Below are 16,407 nucleotides of genomic sequence, written 5' to 3' on the forward strand. Positions count from 1 at the left end.
AAGCGCAAAAATAAAATTGTATACGGATGCGTAATCAAATACAGAGACACGTAAACAGGCAGAATACGGTGCTGCGGTTGGCAAAGCCTTTATAAGACAACTGGTGTCTGGCGCAGTTGTTAGATCGGTTGCTGCTGCTACAATGGCGGGTTCTCAAGATTTCAGTGAGCGATGGGATACAGCATCTCCAAGGTAGCGATGAAGTGGGGGTTTCCGTTGAAACAACGGGACCAATGACGACTAAAGAGAATCGTTCAACGTGACGGAAGTGCAGCTCTTCCGCAAACTGCTGCAGATTTAAATGCTGGATTATCAACAAGTGTCAGCGTGCGAACCATTCAGTGAAACATCATCGACATGTGCTTTCGGAGCCGAAGGCCCACTCTTGTACCTTTGATAACTGCTGGACACAAAGTTTCACACCTTGCCTGGACCCCTCAACACCGACATTGGACTGTTGATGATATGGAAAAATGTTGCCCAGTCGGATGAATCCCGTTTGAAATTGAATAGAGCGAATGGACGTGTACAGGAATGGAGACAACCTCATGAATCCATGGAACCTGCATGTCTACAGGGGACTGTTCAAGCTGGTGGAGGCTCCGTAGTCGTGTGGAGCGTGTGCATTTGGAGTGATATGTGACTTCTGGTATGTATAGATGCGACTCTGACAGGTGACTCGTACGTAAGCATTCTGTCTGATCACCTGCATCCATTTATGTCCATTTTGCATTCCGACGGACTTGGGCAATTCCAGCAGGAGAATGCGACACCCCACATATCCAGAACTATTACAGAGTGGCTCCAGGAACACTCTTCTGGTTTTAAATACTTTGCTAGCCACCAAACTACCCAGACATGAACACTATTGAGTATATCTGGGATGCCTTGCAATATGTTGTTCAGAGGAGATCTGCACCTCCTGCAGAATACATGGTGTCAGTTCTCTTCAGCACCACTTCAGAGATTAGTCGAGTCCATGCCACGTAGTGTTGTGCCACTTCTGCGTGCTCGTGGGGGCAGTATTAGGAAGGTGTCCCAGTTCGTTTTCCACGTGCAACCCATTTCTTTCCGTCATTTTTCAATATACCTATCTACTAATGAGGTGTTTCTGTTCTGTACTAACATTATTTACTAACGAGTTATTAAGAAACTATTTGTTACTATTATGGTGAATAGTTAATTGATAAGTAATCAGAAAGCCTAGGAATCAGTAATTTCAATAACAACCAATCTGATTACTTCCTGGTTTGTTCCGACCTAGTACTTCGCTGTGTCATTATGTTTTTGTGAGGAAGACGAGTAGACGTGCTGAACGGCTGACAAAATGGTGCTTACGATCAAATAGCGACATGTAATGACTAGCACAATTCGCGGGCGAAACATCCAGAAAAGTTTGTTAACTTGGTGGAAAAATGGCGAAAACTGTACAGGTTCCGATACATTTGAAACGTCCCCTTAGAAAAATTATACATGACTGTGTTTAAACTGACACACAATATTTTTAGCGCAATGCAGTCTGACTTTCAATAATCCCTACAAAAGAATGGCCCTGACTAACATTAACCTATACCTTTCACAATTCACTTACCTCACAAAAATCTTCGTTACTCGAACTACTGCAATACAGCGAGCGCCACTACTGCCAGCTAAATAAAAGATTCAAACTACTGAAGGCACTAACTACTGATAGGCATAGTTAGCAGATGAAAGATTTTGATGGAGAACAAACAAGGTATTTACCTTAATAGTGTTCAAAAGTCATAATATATATATCAGTTCATGACATCCATTCTTACGAATGTACTATTTCTGATGGACACACGTCCAGATCATCCGCTCTCAAAAATCCGCCATCTCACTTCCCCACATCCACCACTGCTGGCGGCTCACCTCCAACTGCGCAACGCTACGAGCTGTTAACAGCCAGCTGCCCAACACTACAATGGCAGACAACAATGCAAACTATCCACAAACTGCACACAGCACAGCCAGTGATTTTCATACAGAGCGCTACGTGGCGGTGGCGTCACCAATACAAGAACCTAAACAGCCTACCTACATAGCCCCCATGCTCCCCACAAAAAATTTTACAAATTGTTTTGAGAACTGGCCAATACATATTTGTTAAAATTTTTTCACAATTACAATAACAAAGAAATCAAATGCACACACTTATTGATACAATGTTGGTCAAAAGCTAAAATTTTCTCACAGTCCATAAAGACAGTCCTGATCGTTCATCACAGTAAAATTGCAGTGTTTTTCTCAAAGTCTGAGCAGTAAAAGAAAATGCACACGGAAGTAGTGGATTTCCATGCAATCTTGAAGAAGTAGTGTTGTCCTTCCAACGGAAAGGCAGTGCTGACTCATGACATGCAGACAGGTAATGGGCCACAACAGAGCAAACCCACCACAGAGTCAGTCGAAGTTTTGAAGAATAGTGGTAGGTAGGTCATCACAGAGTAGACCCACTGTAGTCCTGGTAGAGATTACGGTATTGGTGGGCCACCAGAGGTGCGGACCCAGTGCAGTCATTGTAGAAATAATGGTATTGGTGGGCCATCAAAGATGCAGACCCAGTGTAGTCCTTGTAGAGATGGCTAGCAGTCATCCGTTGCAACTGTGCAGGTGCACAATCACCATCAAAGAGTCTTGCGGAGAATATAGCACTATTCTTCAAAACTTCGACTGACTCTGTGGTGGGTTTGCTCTGTGCACACACAAAGTTTTTGGAGTTGTCCTTAGAACCAGCAATGCTGTTAACCAGTCCCTCGCTGATTTATTAACACACGTCGAAACATTAACAGTACTCTTTTTTTTCACATATTGTGCATATACTATGACCAACAGAAATATGTGCAGTGAAATGAATGCTTACAAGTTACTTAATTTGATGAACTGGTGTCAATTACAATTTTATAACATGAGAATACAATAACAAAAATGGAAAATACATCATTAAAGAACATAAAACTACAGGTAACATTTGTAGTAATATGGGCTTTACAAAAGAATCGAAATAACATATACATCAGCGTTAGAGGAATTATGACATAAGTACATACATAAAAGATCAGAATAACTTTTGAAACATCAACTTCGCACATGAACAACAAAACAGAACAGATAAATAATGTCTAAACATCTTTACAAAGTAAATAACATAATATTAGAAAAATTATACACCATAACTCTCATCAGCTACACACACAAAGACAGGAAAAACACAAATACACAAGAGTACACAAAAACAGAATAACACAGGAGAAAAAGTCAGGGTTTGTTTTCAGTGTAACATTGGGTGTTGCAGTCCAACCCAAAACTTCATTCCATAGGTCTTTCGTCTTATTTCAACATTTGTTTCCACTAAAAAAATCCTATCGAAGCATGCTTTCTGTATTTATATCTTCACATACTTCTTACCTCATTATTTATTTTCCATTATCTTACCCCATAATTTATTTCCGAGAAAATCCTACCTAAACTTGTTTTCTCTAAACCCTACTTTTTTGTTCATATCCTCTTTCAAAATACTTTTTTGGCCAAACCATTTTCTTATAGCTTCTCAATGCATTTCTTCAAATTCATCACAACTTGCTCTCTTATATATCCTACCCTTTCTTAAGCTAACTTAAATCTATGGAGCTCAGATGCTAAACTAAGGGACAAGGCAATGCAGCAGCACAAAACAATTAAGACAAACAGCAATACCAAAAAAATGCAGATTGGCAAAGCAAGCAGCAGGAAATCTAAATTAGCAAAGCAATTGCAATATTACAGCTAATATAAGACACTGTGCAGCAAACAAGAAAAATAAATCAGTAGTAAAACTGGCTTAACAGAGTAATACAAAGTGCAATTCAGTAACACTATGCCTGGCAAACAACAGCAGCAAATGCTATAACTTATACCTAAACATGACAAAGCTCAAGCAGAAAAAATATTACACTGAAGACAACAATGCAGAAAAGGGAATTGTCTATTCACATCTTAATATCTATGTCATTAAAGTGGTGCACCGCAAGAAGTTATTCTACCAAAAAAATTACCAGATAGTTGAAAAGAAAATTATGTATGCAGTAACTGTTATTAATCCCTTCTTATTGTTCTTTCCTTTCCAAGTGCTCCTTTTTCGAAGAACGTGGATCATAAAATTATTATTTAATAGATCTGTTGACAGAAAGTGTTCACATTAGCAAATGTATTTAATTTTATTTTATGAAACCAATGCTGCAAGACAGCTGGAAACCATATATCAAATGAAATAAGCAACTATGTACAAAGTAAACCATAAAAATATCATTCAGTAGTCACGAGGCATTGCATAAGTTAGTAGAAATTCTCTAAATTCTAGTAGAAAGACGCTTGTCATAATCAGGTGTGCAGATGCAAGTGTTTTTCCAAGTAATGAGCGTGTCGTATTTGCGTTGTTTTCTGGAAAGGAATGTCAATAGCGAGGTTAATGGCCTCTATTTTCTTTTTCTCCACCTGTGCCTCTGAAAGGCACACACTAATGGCGTTTTTACAGGCGACTGTTGTGCACCTGGGTGCTTACAGTGCATTACTTCAAGGTGACCTACCTTCCTTACCGAAATATTTACATCAGTTTCCGCTACAGTGACAGTTTGATACAAATAAGATTTCACAGGTCGAAATATTTGCGTTACAAATCTGTAGACACAAAATCTTATAAATATAACAGTGTCCAAAAAATTTTCGCCGGCATTGTGATACATTCACGCATTTACACACATTTCATAACTCTTAAAGTACGATTCTTGGTTTCCAACATCCTTTTTCACGAATCAGAGTCCCTAACCACTACTCATTATTCTTTACCTCATTACACATATACAAATTCGTCGACACTTCTTCAATATTTCATCATAACAGATACGTACCATAATCAAATTCCTCATATAGCATCAGGTTATTGATCATAAACATACCCCAACACCATAATACACATTGTTATCATAATAATAACATCTTAAAAACTCAGCCAAATCGCAAAAACGTCGTAGCTTTCTGCAATAATGTCAAAACCTAAAAAAAATTCTCTGCTCATTTCAATAGTGTCATCTAACTCAAACGTACTTTAAAAATCATGATCCCATACCAAATATATCATTCAAAGCTCTCATAGTATCTCAATGGTTCTGAAAAAATATGAACAGTTCACAAAGTGCAGACAAAATACAATTTCATAAGTGTGAAATTATCCAACTGTGTAATTGTGTACACATGTATCACTGACATAGTAAAAAAAAAAAATGTTTGTCTCTCTCAGTTAAATGTTCAGATAGCTGTGTAATTCTGTGTTAGAGAAATACGGTACCGAAGTGTAAAGTTGTATAAGCAAATACCATACTATCTAGGGCTCCTTGTGTTTGCCAAACACATGGTACACAAAGTAAGCGTGTATCCCCCTGAGGATTAATGTAATTATACCCTCAGGTGTTACAGATTACAGCAATGGAATGAAATGTATCATATAAAAACCTTTGTACCATTGCAATTCAAAAATCTTTAAAAATTAATGTTTTAAGTACAAAATTAATCACTCAGATACATGTCCTTTAGCGCTAAATGTGCGTCTTGCTATAAGATAATTGTGTGGAAGTATCATAGTTATCGTCCTCCGAAAACTAAGTTCTGCATAAGTCAATGTACGAGGGCGGTTTAGAAATTAACCTCCGATTGGTCACAGTGCGGGTTGTGGGGGGAGTAGCGACGCCATCTGTGCGTTCACGCACTCAACAGGTCAGTCGGCATCAAGCCGTGGTCGAGTGAACGTCGTACCTGCGCTAGTTTAGTTTTTGTGGCAGTTTGAAATGTGTGCTGCAATATAAAACCCCGCCAAATGTGAAGTGCGTGCTGTCATAAGGTTTTTTACAGCCAAAGGATATTCTGCAGCAGCTATTCATCGTGAGCTTTGTGCCGTGTACGGACCAAGAGTTATGAGTGAAGGAGTTGTCCGTGAATGGGTACGTTCATGATGAAGAGAGGGGAGTGGTAGACCATCATTGGTGACTGACGAACTCGTTCAGACAGTTGATGCAAAAGTTCGTGAAAATCGACGTTTCTCAATGTCGGAGTTGTCTATGGTTTTCCACAGATTTCTAAGACTCTCTTGTACGAGATAGTGACAGCAAGCTTGGGTTACCGTAAGTTCTGTGCACGATGGGTGCCCAAAATTCTTACCGACCACCACAAAACTCAAAGAACGGCCTCTGCATTAGACTTTCTGTCACGTTATGAGGACGAAGGAGAACCATTGTTAAACAGAATCGTGACCGGTGACGAAACCTGGATTAAGTACGTGAACCCTGAGACAAAAGAACAATCAAAGATGTGGGCACATTCAAATTCGCCTACCAAACCAAGAAAAGCCTCGCAAGATTTTTCTGCCAGAAAACTGATGGCAACGGTGTTTTGGGATGCCAAAGGGGTGTTGTTGGTTGAATTCATGGATCGTGGTACGACCATTAATCAAGACGTGTACTGTGAAACAATAAAAAAGTTACGACGGGCTATACAGAACAAACGCCGTGGTATGCTGACTTCCGGTATCGTTTTTTTTGCACGATAACGCCCGTCCTCACTCTGCTCGCAGAACAACGGCCCTTCTTGAGTTCTTCAAGTGGGACGTTATCAACCATCCACCTTACAGCCCAGACCTGGCGCCAAGTGATTATCACCTCTTCATGCATTTGAAGAAATGGCTCGGGTCACAGCGGTTTGATGACGACGAAGAGCTCAAAGATGCGGTCACAGGCTGGCTCCAGGCACAAGCGGGTGATTTTTATGCAGAAGGAATTTCAAAGCTTGTGAAGAGATACGATAAGTGCCTCAATCGATATGGAGACTATGTAGAAAAATAGTGCAAAGATGTAGTTGTAAGATGTATACATTAAAATATTTTTATTTAACTTGGTGTATTATTTTAAATCAACCGGAGGTTACTTTCTGAACGGCCCTAGTATTTACCTCATGGTAAACAAAACTGAAATGCTATGCATATCGATATCGTAGTTATTACGTACATAACTGTGATCAAGAAAGTACTATACTGTAACGTATTGTTGTGCTACGAAAAAGGCTGTCACACTGTAGCTACACCACAAATGTTACTACTAAAACATGTTCTACTTTCCAGAAGAATTCAGAAAAACAGATACACTGCAAAAGCAACAATGTAAATTGTGTCACATATTAGTAGCGTCGTGATATAATCGTGTAGCTGTCAAAGAAACCAAATGCTAAGTCATCTTTAATTGCACAGAAAGTACTTCAAATAAAGAATGTATTTTAAGTAAACCAAAATGTTGCATTAAAATCTCATTAGCTGTACCTGTACATGTTCTAAGTATGTAAGCCTTATAGTCGTTACGTAATCGTGCAACTAACAAGCAAGAATGTACACACACAATAACAATGTGTCCGCTGTTCACTATAACAATACATTCGTAATTTCTGTTGAAATAAGTTCTCTTGGTTCTTGACTGGATATTTATCTTCAAACATTGTTGCATGTTAACAGATTCTACGTCTGACAAAGAGTACTAGAAACGTGAAGTGAAAGATTTCATAGCAAAGACTAAGTTAAAAGGCAGATTATCTCTCAATAAACGGTTTTACATGTGAAATGTGGTGCAGTCCTTTACTCTTCCTAGTACGCAGAGTTTCAACTTCAACGCAATTATCATCTGGTATATGTCGGATTCTGTAAGGTCCATTGTAAATCAGAGAGAATTTGTGACTCAAGTGTTTCTTCTTATGTGACAATGAATGAGCTTTAATGAGAAGTTTCTGACCAATATATAATTTCTTTGCATTTGCTTTACCGTGTAGTTTTCTCATTTTGTCTGCTGCAGATTTTATACTTTTAATAGCCAAATCAATTAAGTCTTTGTGTCGAAGTTTACGTGTCTTCGGGAAAGGTACAAGCTCTCTGATTCTGTTCGGTGGTTCCTCATTCTTCAGTCAAGAAAAGGTGGTAAAGCAGTGGAGGCATGAGGCATTTCATTCAGCACGTTTTGAAATATGTGTAAATATCTGTCCCAATGCTAATGCTTTCTGTGACAATAAAGTATGCAAAGCTTATTGATTTCTTTCACAATCCGTCCAGATGGGTTACAATGTGGTGAGTACAATGAAATAAAAACATGTTTGATTTTATGGTTCCAAAGCATGCATGACCAAACAGCAGATCTGAATTGCAGTCCGTTATCTGAAATGACTTTACTAACGTGTCCAACTTCACGTAAGAAATTTTTAACAAAGGCGTTGGATACAGACCGTCCAGTCGCTTTACGTAACGGAGTGAAAGAAACAAATTTTGAAGTAAGTTCAACAGTGACTAGAACGTACGAAAATCCATTCGATGTTCTGACAAGGGGTCCCAAAAGATCAACAGCAGCAAATTCTTTTAATTTAGAAGGAATGATAGGAAACAACGGAGCATGATGTGAGATGGTAGATGGTTTAGCTTTTTGACAAAGTTTACAAATAGACAAGACTCTTCGAATTCCCTTTTCCATATTGTTAAAATAACAAGTCGTCCGAAGAATATGATAACATTTCCTTGGACCTAAATGTGCGTAGCTGAAATGAATGTATCAAATGAGCTTATTAACAAAATCGTCTGGAATGCAAAGTATCCATAGCTTGTCATCAACAGTGCAGCGTTTGAAGAGTATGTTCAGATAATAGTGCCGAATCTGAGTGTGCGGGTTTTCATGCCATTTACTTTTGATATCTTTCCAAATCGGATCTTTATCTTGTTCATGAGCAACGTCCTTTAAAGATGTGGTGATGAAGTTTTCAAAGGCTACTTTCTGAATGTAAAGAATACTGAAATTTTTCTCGAGGTTGCCTTCTGTGTTACTTTTCTCAAGCCCAGCTGGTGCGCGTGACAGTGCGTCCGCAACAATGTTCTCCTTGCCGGGAATGTAAACTATTGTGAAGTGGAATTCTTGCAGAAACAATGCCCAACGTTTTAACCTCTCATGATTTAATTTTTAAGACATATGAAATTGTAATGCACGATGATCACTGTATATTTTTACGTGCTTACCAGAAAGAAAGAAATGGAATTTGTTAAATGCCCAAACGATAGCTAAAGCTTCCAATTCAGTAATGGAATATTTTTTTTCAGATTTTGGTAGCACTCTGCTAGCAAAAGCAATGGTTTTCTGAACAATCGTGTCATTTTCTATTGCTTCTTGAAATAAATGGGCACCAAGACCCACTTTAGAAGAATCCGCGCTAAGGCAGAAATCTTGTGACAGATCTGGATGATCTAGTATTGGCGCGTTAAGTAGCGCTTCTTTCAAAGAATTGAATTCCAACTGTGCTTGTTCGTCCCGGTTGCAAATAGTATTTTTTCCAGTGAGAGAACAAGGTTTTGGTGTAACTAGAATTTGCATATTCAGAAAACGACGGTAAAAATTTACGAGACCTAGGAAATTGCGGACTTGTTTTTTTGTGGGTGGAACTGGAATGGCTCTGATTGCTTCTAACTTTTCAGGATCCCGCTGAATGCCTTCAGAAGAAATAATATATCCCAAAAACCTCACCTTTGACCTACCGATTTCAGACTTTTCCATGTTAACTGTAATTCCAGATTCTGCAAAAATACGTAACAAAATGTTGAGGATGCGATTCTGTTGTTCCCATGAGGCTTCTGCTATTGGAATATCATCCACATATAAGGTGATGTGACATTTTAAGAAATCAGGTAATATGGAATGTAGCCCGTGAATGAACGCTGCCGAAGAAATGTTCAAACCAAAAGGAAGTTTCCGAAATTGATAACATACGCCGAAACAAAGAAAAGCTGTGTATTTTCTACATTCTGGATGAAGTTCGATCTGATAAAAGCTGGATCTGAGATCAATAGAAGACAACACTTTTACACCACTAAAATTTTGAAGAAGTTCTTCCATCGTTTGCGGCCTGTCTGTTTCAGGGTTGGGTTGTTTGGGGGAAGAGACCAAACTGCGAGGTCATCGATCTCATCGCATGGGGGAAGGATGTCGGCCGTGCCCTTTCAAAGGAACCATCCTGGCATTTGCCTGGAGCCATTTAGGGAAATCACGGAAAACCTAAATCAGGATGGCCGGACGCGGGATTGAACCGTTGTCCTCCCTAATGCGAGTGCAGTGTGCTAACCACTGCGCCACCTCGCTCGGTCTGTCTGTTTCAGGAATGATGATAGTATTGATTTGTCTCGAATCTAAGACAAGCCTGATCGATCCATTTTTCTTCTCAACAACATGTAATGGATTGTTGTATGAGCTTACTGCAGGCTCAATAATGCCCTCGTCAAGCATAGATTGTATTTCTGTTCTAACACGGTTCCAATAATGTGCTGGAATTACGTATGGTCTAACACAAACTTTAGTATGCTCACGAAGACGAAATTGGTATTGAAATCCCTTGATTGTTCCTGTTTTGTGAGTATATACTGTGGAATGTGCTTGTAAAATCTCAGAAAGGTCTTTCCAATCAGTGTCATTACAATTATCAACTGATTGGCGACTCCATGGAGTGTCCTGTGCACCACGACCAGATAATGGATATACTTGGAAGAAGAGACAGCATTGGTCGTATTTTTTTGTTTTATTAACCGCAAAATCGATTTTCGGTCACTTAGTGACCATCCTCAGTGTTGTAATATACAATTTAGATTGGTAGGCACTGGTGTCAACAAGCTTAGAGCGCTCACAAACGCTCTAAGCTTGTTGACACCAGTGCCTACCAATCTAAATTGTATATTACAGCACTGAGGATGGTCACTATGTGACCGAAAATCGATTTTGCGGTTAATAAAACAAAAAAATACGACCAATGCTGTCTCTCCTTCCAAGTATATAATTTCTCAGTTGTTTGAATTTTATTCTGAATTGGCTCATTAGTATCAAATGTGCCGTCGATATCATCCCTGTCAGTACTTGCAGAGTGATTGTTAGTGTCAAGTTCCGTCGAAAATTCCGAACTGTTGTCTAACAGGAGGTAAAGCCGATTAATTTCTTCGTCATGGTTTGAGAGCCAATCTTCAAATTTCAAAGCTATTGACTTACCTTCTTTCTCTAAACTTATTTCAGCATCGTGAAGGTTTAAGATTGCTTTGTAATCATTGAAAATGTCTACTCCCAATATAACTTCCGTCGACAATAATGAAACAATAAGAAAGTTCATAGAGAAACTGTGGCTTCGACAAAAGAATTCTAAGTTGGTACATCTACACTTTTTCCAAAAATTGCACCTTGTAATTTAATCTTACATAAAGGAAGTGTGGGGCAATCGCTCGATTTGTTCTATTTGCTAAAAGCTGCTTCATTAATTACTGAAATGGGACTGCCAGAGTCAAGTACTGCCGTGAATTTTATGTCATTTACTGTAATGTGAATCACAGGATATGCAATGTTGTTATGTTTTACGTCGTTTTCCTGGAGTAAGATGTCCCTAATGTCTTCCATTTTTATGTAATTACTAGCTACGGCAGCTGCGTCGTCAGTTTCATAAGTACGTTTTGTGGCTGCCAGCGGTATGAGTCATTGCCTATTGTCTCTTTGTCGGCGTGCGTCGTTATTGGGATTTGGAGACCTAACTTCTACAAATTCACCTTGTCGAGAGGGTCCTGCCCTATTTGAATCCAGCCAGTTCTGATGAAATTCAGGTCTGTCGTTACGATCATACCATCTGTCGTCATGTCGGTAGATTCCATAGTTTCTTTCTTGTCGGTCACGTGGTGGAGAATTTCTCTCCGAATCGTAACTGCGCGCTGGACCATTGCGTCTAAAGTTATTCTGTCTCGATTGATAATAATTATTTTGGTTTCCATATTGTCTGTTTGTCTCTGTGATAGTCGCTACTGCGAAGAGGTGACCTTTCCCTGTAATTATTACTACTCTGCTAACGGTTGTCATATGGGTGGTGTCTGTTTTGATCACGATTTGTGTTGTGAGAATAGCCTTGTCATGTCCAGTTATTATTTCTTTCATCGCGGAATTGCGACGGATGTGACCTTTAATTGCTGTGCTCTTGTTTTCACGTTCCGCGATTGTCAGTGTCAATTTACAATTCTTGTAACAGTCCCTGAAAAGCTTCAACGTCGTCTTTGCAACGTCCTGCCAAAATAATATGTCGCAAATGTTCAGGCAATTTGGTTAAGCAAATGCGGATGAGTTCTGAGGTACTGATTTTTGTGCAACATGTCTTCAAAATATTTTACAAGACTGAAAAATTCAAATTGTTGGAAATGTTTCATCATTATGATGCTATATTTTACTCGGTCTTGTGTGGCTTGAGACCAATATGTTGAGAGGAAGGCATGATAAAATTCTCCTTCACTGTGGCAATAGTGAATGACTGATCGCATTCTCACAGCAGGTTCATTCTCTAAGTAGCCACACATAAATTCTAATCTATGCTCTAATGACCAGTTGGGAGGAAAACAATAAGAGAATTGATGAAGCCACGCTTGTGAATGAATGTCGTTGCCAGAATTCTTAAATGTTTTGAATTTACGAGTAGTAATGAACAGCTTATAGTCAAAATCATCGTGTCGGCGAGTCGCATATCGGTCATTGTTACGTCGTGTCGGCGGTTCCATCTCAAAATTCGGTGCACCTTGCCAATTTCTTTCATAATTTCCGAAATGCCCTGTGCTTTTGTTTTGTGGCTTTTCAGTATTTCTAAGTCCCTCTTCCCGTGTTGGAGCGTGAGTGTCCTCTCAGATATGTAATTCTTGTATTACTTGTGCCAACTGATCTTGTACATTCCGGATTTCTCTTTGGTTTGTGTATTAATTTGATTCTGATTTTGCTTGTATTTCCTAATTTGTTCATACTCTTCTGTGTCATTAAAGACTACCGGTCTTGCGTCATTCAGATTTTCATCTGTCTTCATAGATAAATTATTTAGCTGATCCGAAAGTTCGACTACTTTCTCTGATAATGAACTAATTTTCCTCCATGTGTCTTTCTGAACCAATTTTCAGAGTATCTACTGTGTCCTTTAAGTTTTCCTGAGTTTTTGCAACTAGCGTAACCGAATTGGTAGATGCAACTGAGTCAATTTCAGCCCCCAAGGTCCCATGATTTTCATGAACAATGGTTTGCAGTTCTCTTATGGCTGCTTCGTGATTTTGTAATGCATTTTCATGCCGTGAAAAAATAGGTTGAAAATGGTCACAAATTTGTGTTTTTACGTCATTACAGACTTTTTGACATTTCGATTCAATGTTATGTAACTCAGTAGTTAAATCTTCACGTGTTTGTTCAAGCGTGGTGTCTAACGTCCGAACATTTTGTTCCATTGTGTCTAACTTTTGAAGCTTTTGCTGTGTTTGTCTCTGATTTTGTTCCATTGTGTCTAACATTTGAAGCTTCTGCTGTGTTTGTCCCTGATTTTGTTCCATTGTGTCTACCTGTTACTGTGTTTGTCTCTGATTTTGTTTCATTTGTTGCATTAATTGCAGTAATAATGTATTAGTGTCTGGAATCTGTTCCTCTATGCTTTTCGGCACTGCATTTGCACCGGCAACATTCACATTTTGACAAGTAGAAAATTTGTCTTGAATTATTTGAGAAAACGGTGAAGACGCAAAACCTGAATCTACAGTATTTGCAAGATTGTGTCCTGTCATTCCGGATTCCTGAGGCGAGCTGTTGCCGACCGATCGATCGATAATGCTTCCCTGCTCACTAATTGTTTCACTGCCTACACCATTATTTGCAGCCCGCTCCATTTCCCTATGAACAATTACCAAATTAATACTAAGAACAGTTAATTCATTACTCGGCGGCGCTGACACATTGCTTTCGTCTTCACTGTCATTTCTCAGTTTACTTTGGAGCCTAGTATTACGTTTTTCACACGCCATTATTGTCACAATATTTCACACGACAACACAGAAAAGCACAATTTGAAGAGCAAAATAAGAAAACACATTAACAAAGCACCGAAAATAATATCTAGTTAATTGCAAGCGCAGCTGCGAAATACTAGGTGCAAATCTACATGCATGCCACAACTGTTTTACTGTACAACAATGAAAGACTGCAACTACAAAGGAGATTCTCTCTACAATTACACGCTAGCAATAAACAAAAGCTACACTAATTACACAAACTACAAGAAAAAATCAGAAGATTCCAGTGAGGCATCCTCAGCTAAGGGTCGACATATGAAACGTCCCCTTAGAAAAATTATACATGACTGTGTTTAAACTAACACACAATATTTTTAGCGCCACGCAGTCTGACTTTCAATAATCCCTACAAAAGAATGGCCCCGACTAACATTAACCAATACCTTTCACAATTCACTTACCTCACAAAAATCTTCGTTACTCGAACTACTGCAATACAGCGAGCGCCAGTACTGCCAGCTAAGTAAAAGATTCACACTACTGAAGGCACTAACTACTGATAGGCATAGTTAGCAAATGAAAGATTTTGATGAAGAACAAACAAGGTATTTACCTTAATAGTGTTCAAAAGTCATAATATATATAACAGTTCATGACATCCATTCTTACGAATGTACTGTTTCTGATGGACACACGTCCAGATCATCCGCTCTCAAAAATCCGCCATCGCACTTCCCCACATCCACCACTGCTGGCGGCTCACCTCCAACTGCGCAACGCTACGCGCTGTTAACAGCCAGCTGCCTAACACTACAATGGCAGACAACAATGCAAACTATCCACAGACTGCACACAGCACAGCCAGTGATTTTCATACAGAGCGCTACGTGGCGTTACCAATAAGAAAACCTAAACAAAGTTTATGGGATTTATGAGTCACTTACAGCATACCAAATATGATTTTAGGTCATATATGGCACGTTGATTATAGTGGCTCTAAGGTATAAATCTCCTCCCAATGATTTGTTTGAGTTCTCTCAAAGCTTCCGCGCATTACTGGATCACCGTTTCGTACCAGTTTCTTTCTCCTCTTATGCCACATTTCGAAACAACTGAGTCCATAACACTGTTTTCCAAAATAATGCTGGCATCCATTTTGCCATACTTCCGTAATTCACATGGATTTCGTTTTCATGTGACAGAGGTTACTAACTTAATATTTTCTTCTAATATTTAAACCACCTACGAACAGGTAGTTTTTCATGATGGCAAACATTATCATAAATTTCCACTTTCTGAGGAGAACAATATCGATTGTATCACGTGCGTTTAATATGTGGAATGGTTCCCATTTTTTTTTCCTTTAAGATCTGTGGTGATGTGTGATATCGTGAAAAAATATTCAAAAAATAGCTCTTCTTTTTCCTTTTAGATCTTTGGTGATATTTGATATTGTGGAAAAAGGTTCACAAAATAACACAGTTGACCACACTTTCGCGCTACGTGAAATAATTAGTAGAATGAATGAGTACCATCTACCCCTTTGCCTTACTTTTATAGACTTTGAAAAGTTCTTTGATTCCATCAGTCACCCAGCTATGTTTTGGCTCTAAAAGAACAAGAAATAAAAAGGGCTATATCAGAATCTTACATTTAAAAACCTCTATAGCCTTTGTGAGAGTTGCCGTAGATAGTGATGAATTTCTCACTGAAAATGGTGTGAAACAAGGTAATTCTATATCTCCCGATCTATTTTCAGCAGTCTTAGAAAAAGCCATGTCTAAACTGAATTGGGTAGAAAAGGGAATTCAAGTTATCTGAAAATGACTGAACAACTTGAGGTGTGCGGAAGATATTGTCCTATTTGCAAATGACGTAGAAGAACTTCATATACTAGTTAACGAACATGCGTTAGTGTGCTCTGAAGCTGGACTAAAAATGAACTTTGATAAAACCAAGATAATAATCAATGAATGGACACCTGGGGTAAGTATATTGTAAGTACACAGCTCCAAAGAGTCACAGAAAATATCAATCTGGATCAACTGATAAACATGAAAAGAGATTGAAAACCAGAAATATTACGACGAATTAAACTGGAAGCAAGATTATGGGAGGCACTCTTCAATTTTGATATCTAAGGCGTCGGTTGAGCTGAAGAAATCTATTTTTGACCAATGTATATTGCCAGTAATAACTTATGGCTGCGAAACATAGAGATTAAATGAGTTTATTGTTAGGAAGCTAACAATAGCCCAAAGGGCGATGGAAAGATCAATGTAGGGTTACACGAAAAAAGACAGGAAGAGAGCTGTTGAAATAAGACGAACAACGGACGCCGACATAAAGAAAAGAAGTGAATACATTGAAATGCCAGTGGGCTGGTCATGTTGCTCGAACAAAAGATGGTAGATAATGTAAACAAGTCCTAGACTCGAGCCCAAATTTACCAAAAAAGACCTAGAGTAAGACCACCAGACATATGGGACAAAGATATAAGGAAGACAATGGTATTCAATTGG

Source organism: Schistocerca serialis, chromosome 1, assembly GCF_023864345.2.
Source record: "Schistocerca serialis cubense isolate TAMUIC-IGC-003099 chromosome 1, iqSchSeri2.2, whole genome shotgun sequence".
NCBI classification, from domain to species: Eukaryota; Metazoa; Arthropoda; class Insecta; order Orthoptera; family Acrididae; genus Schistocerca; species Schistocerca serialis.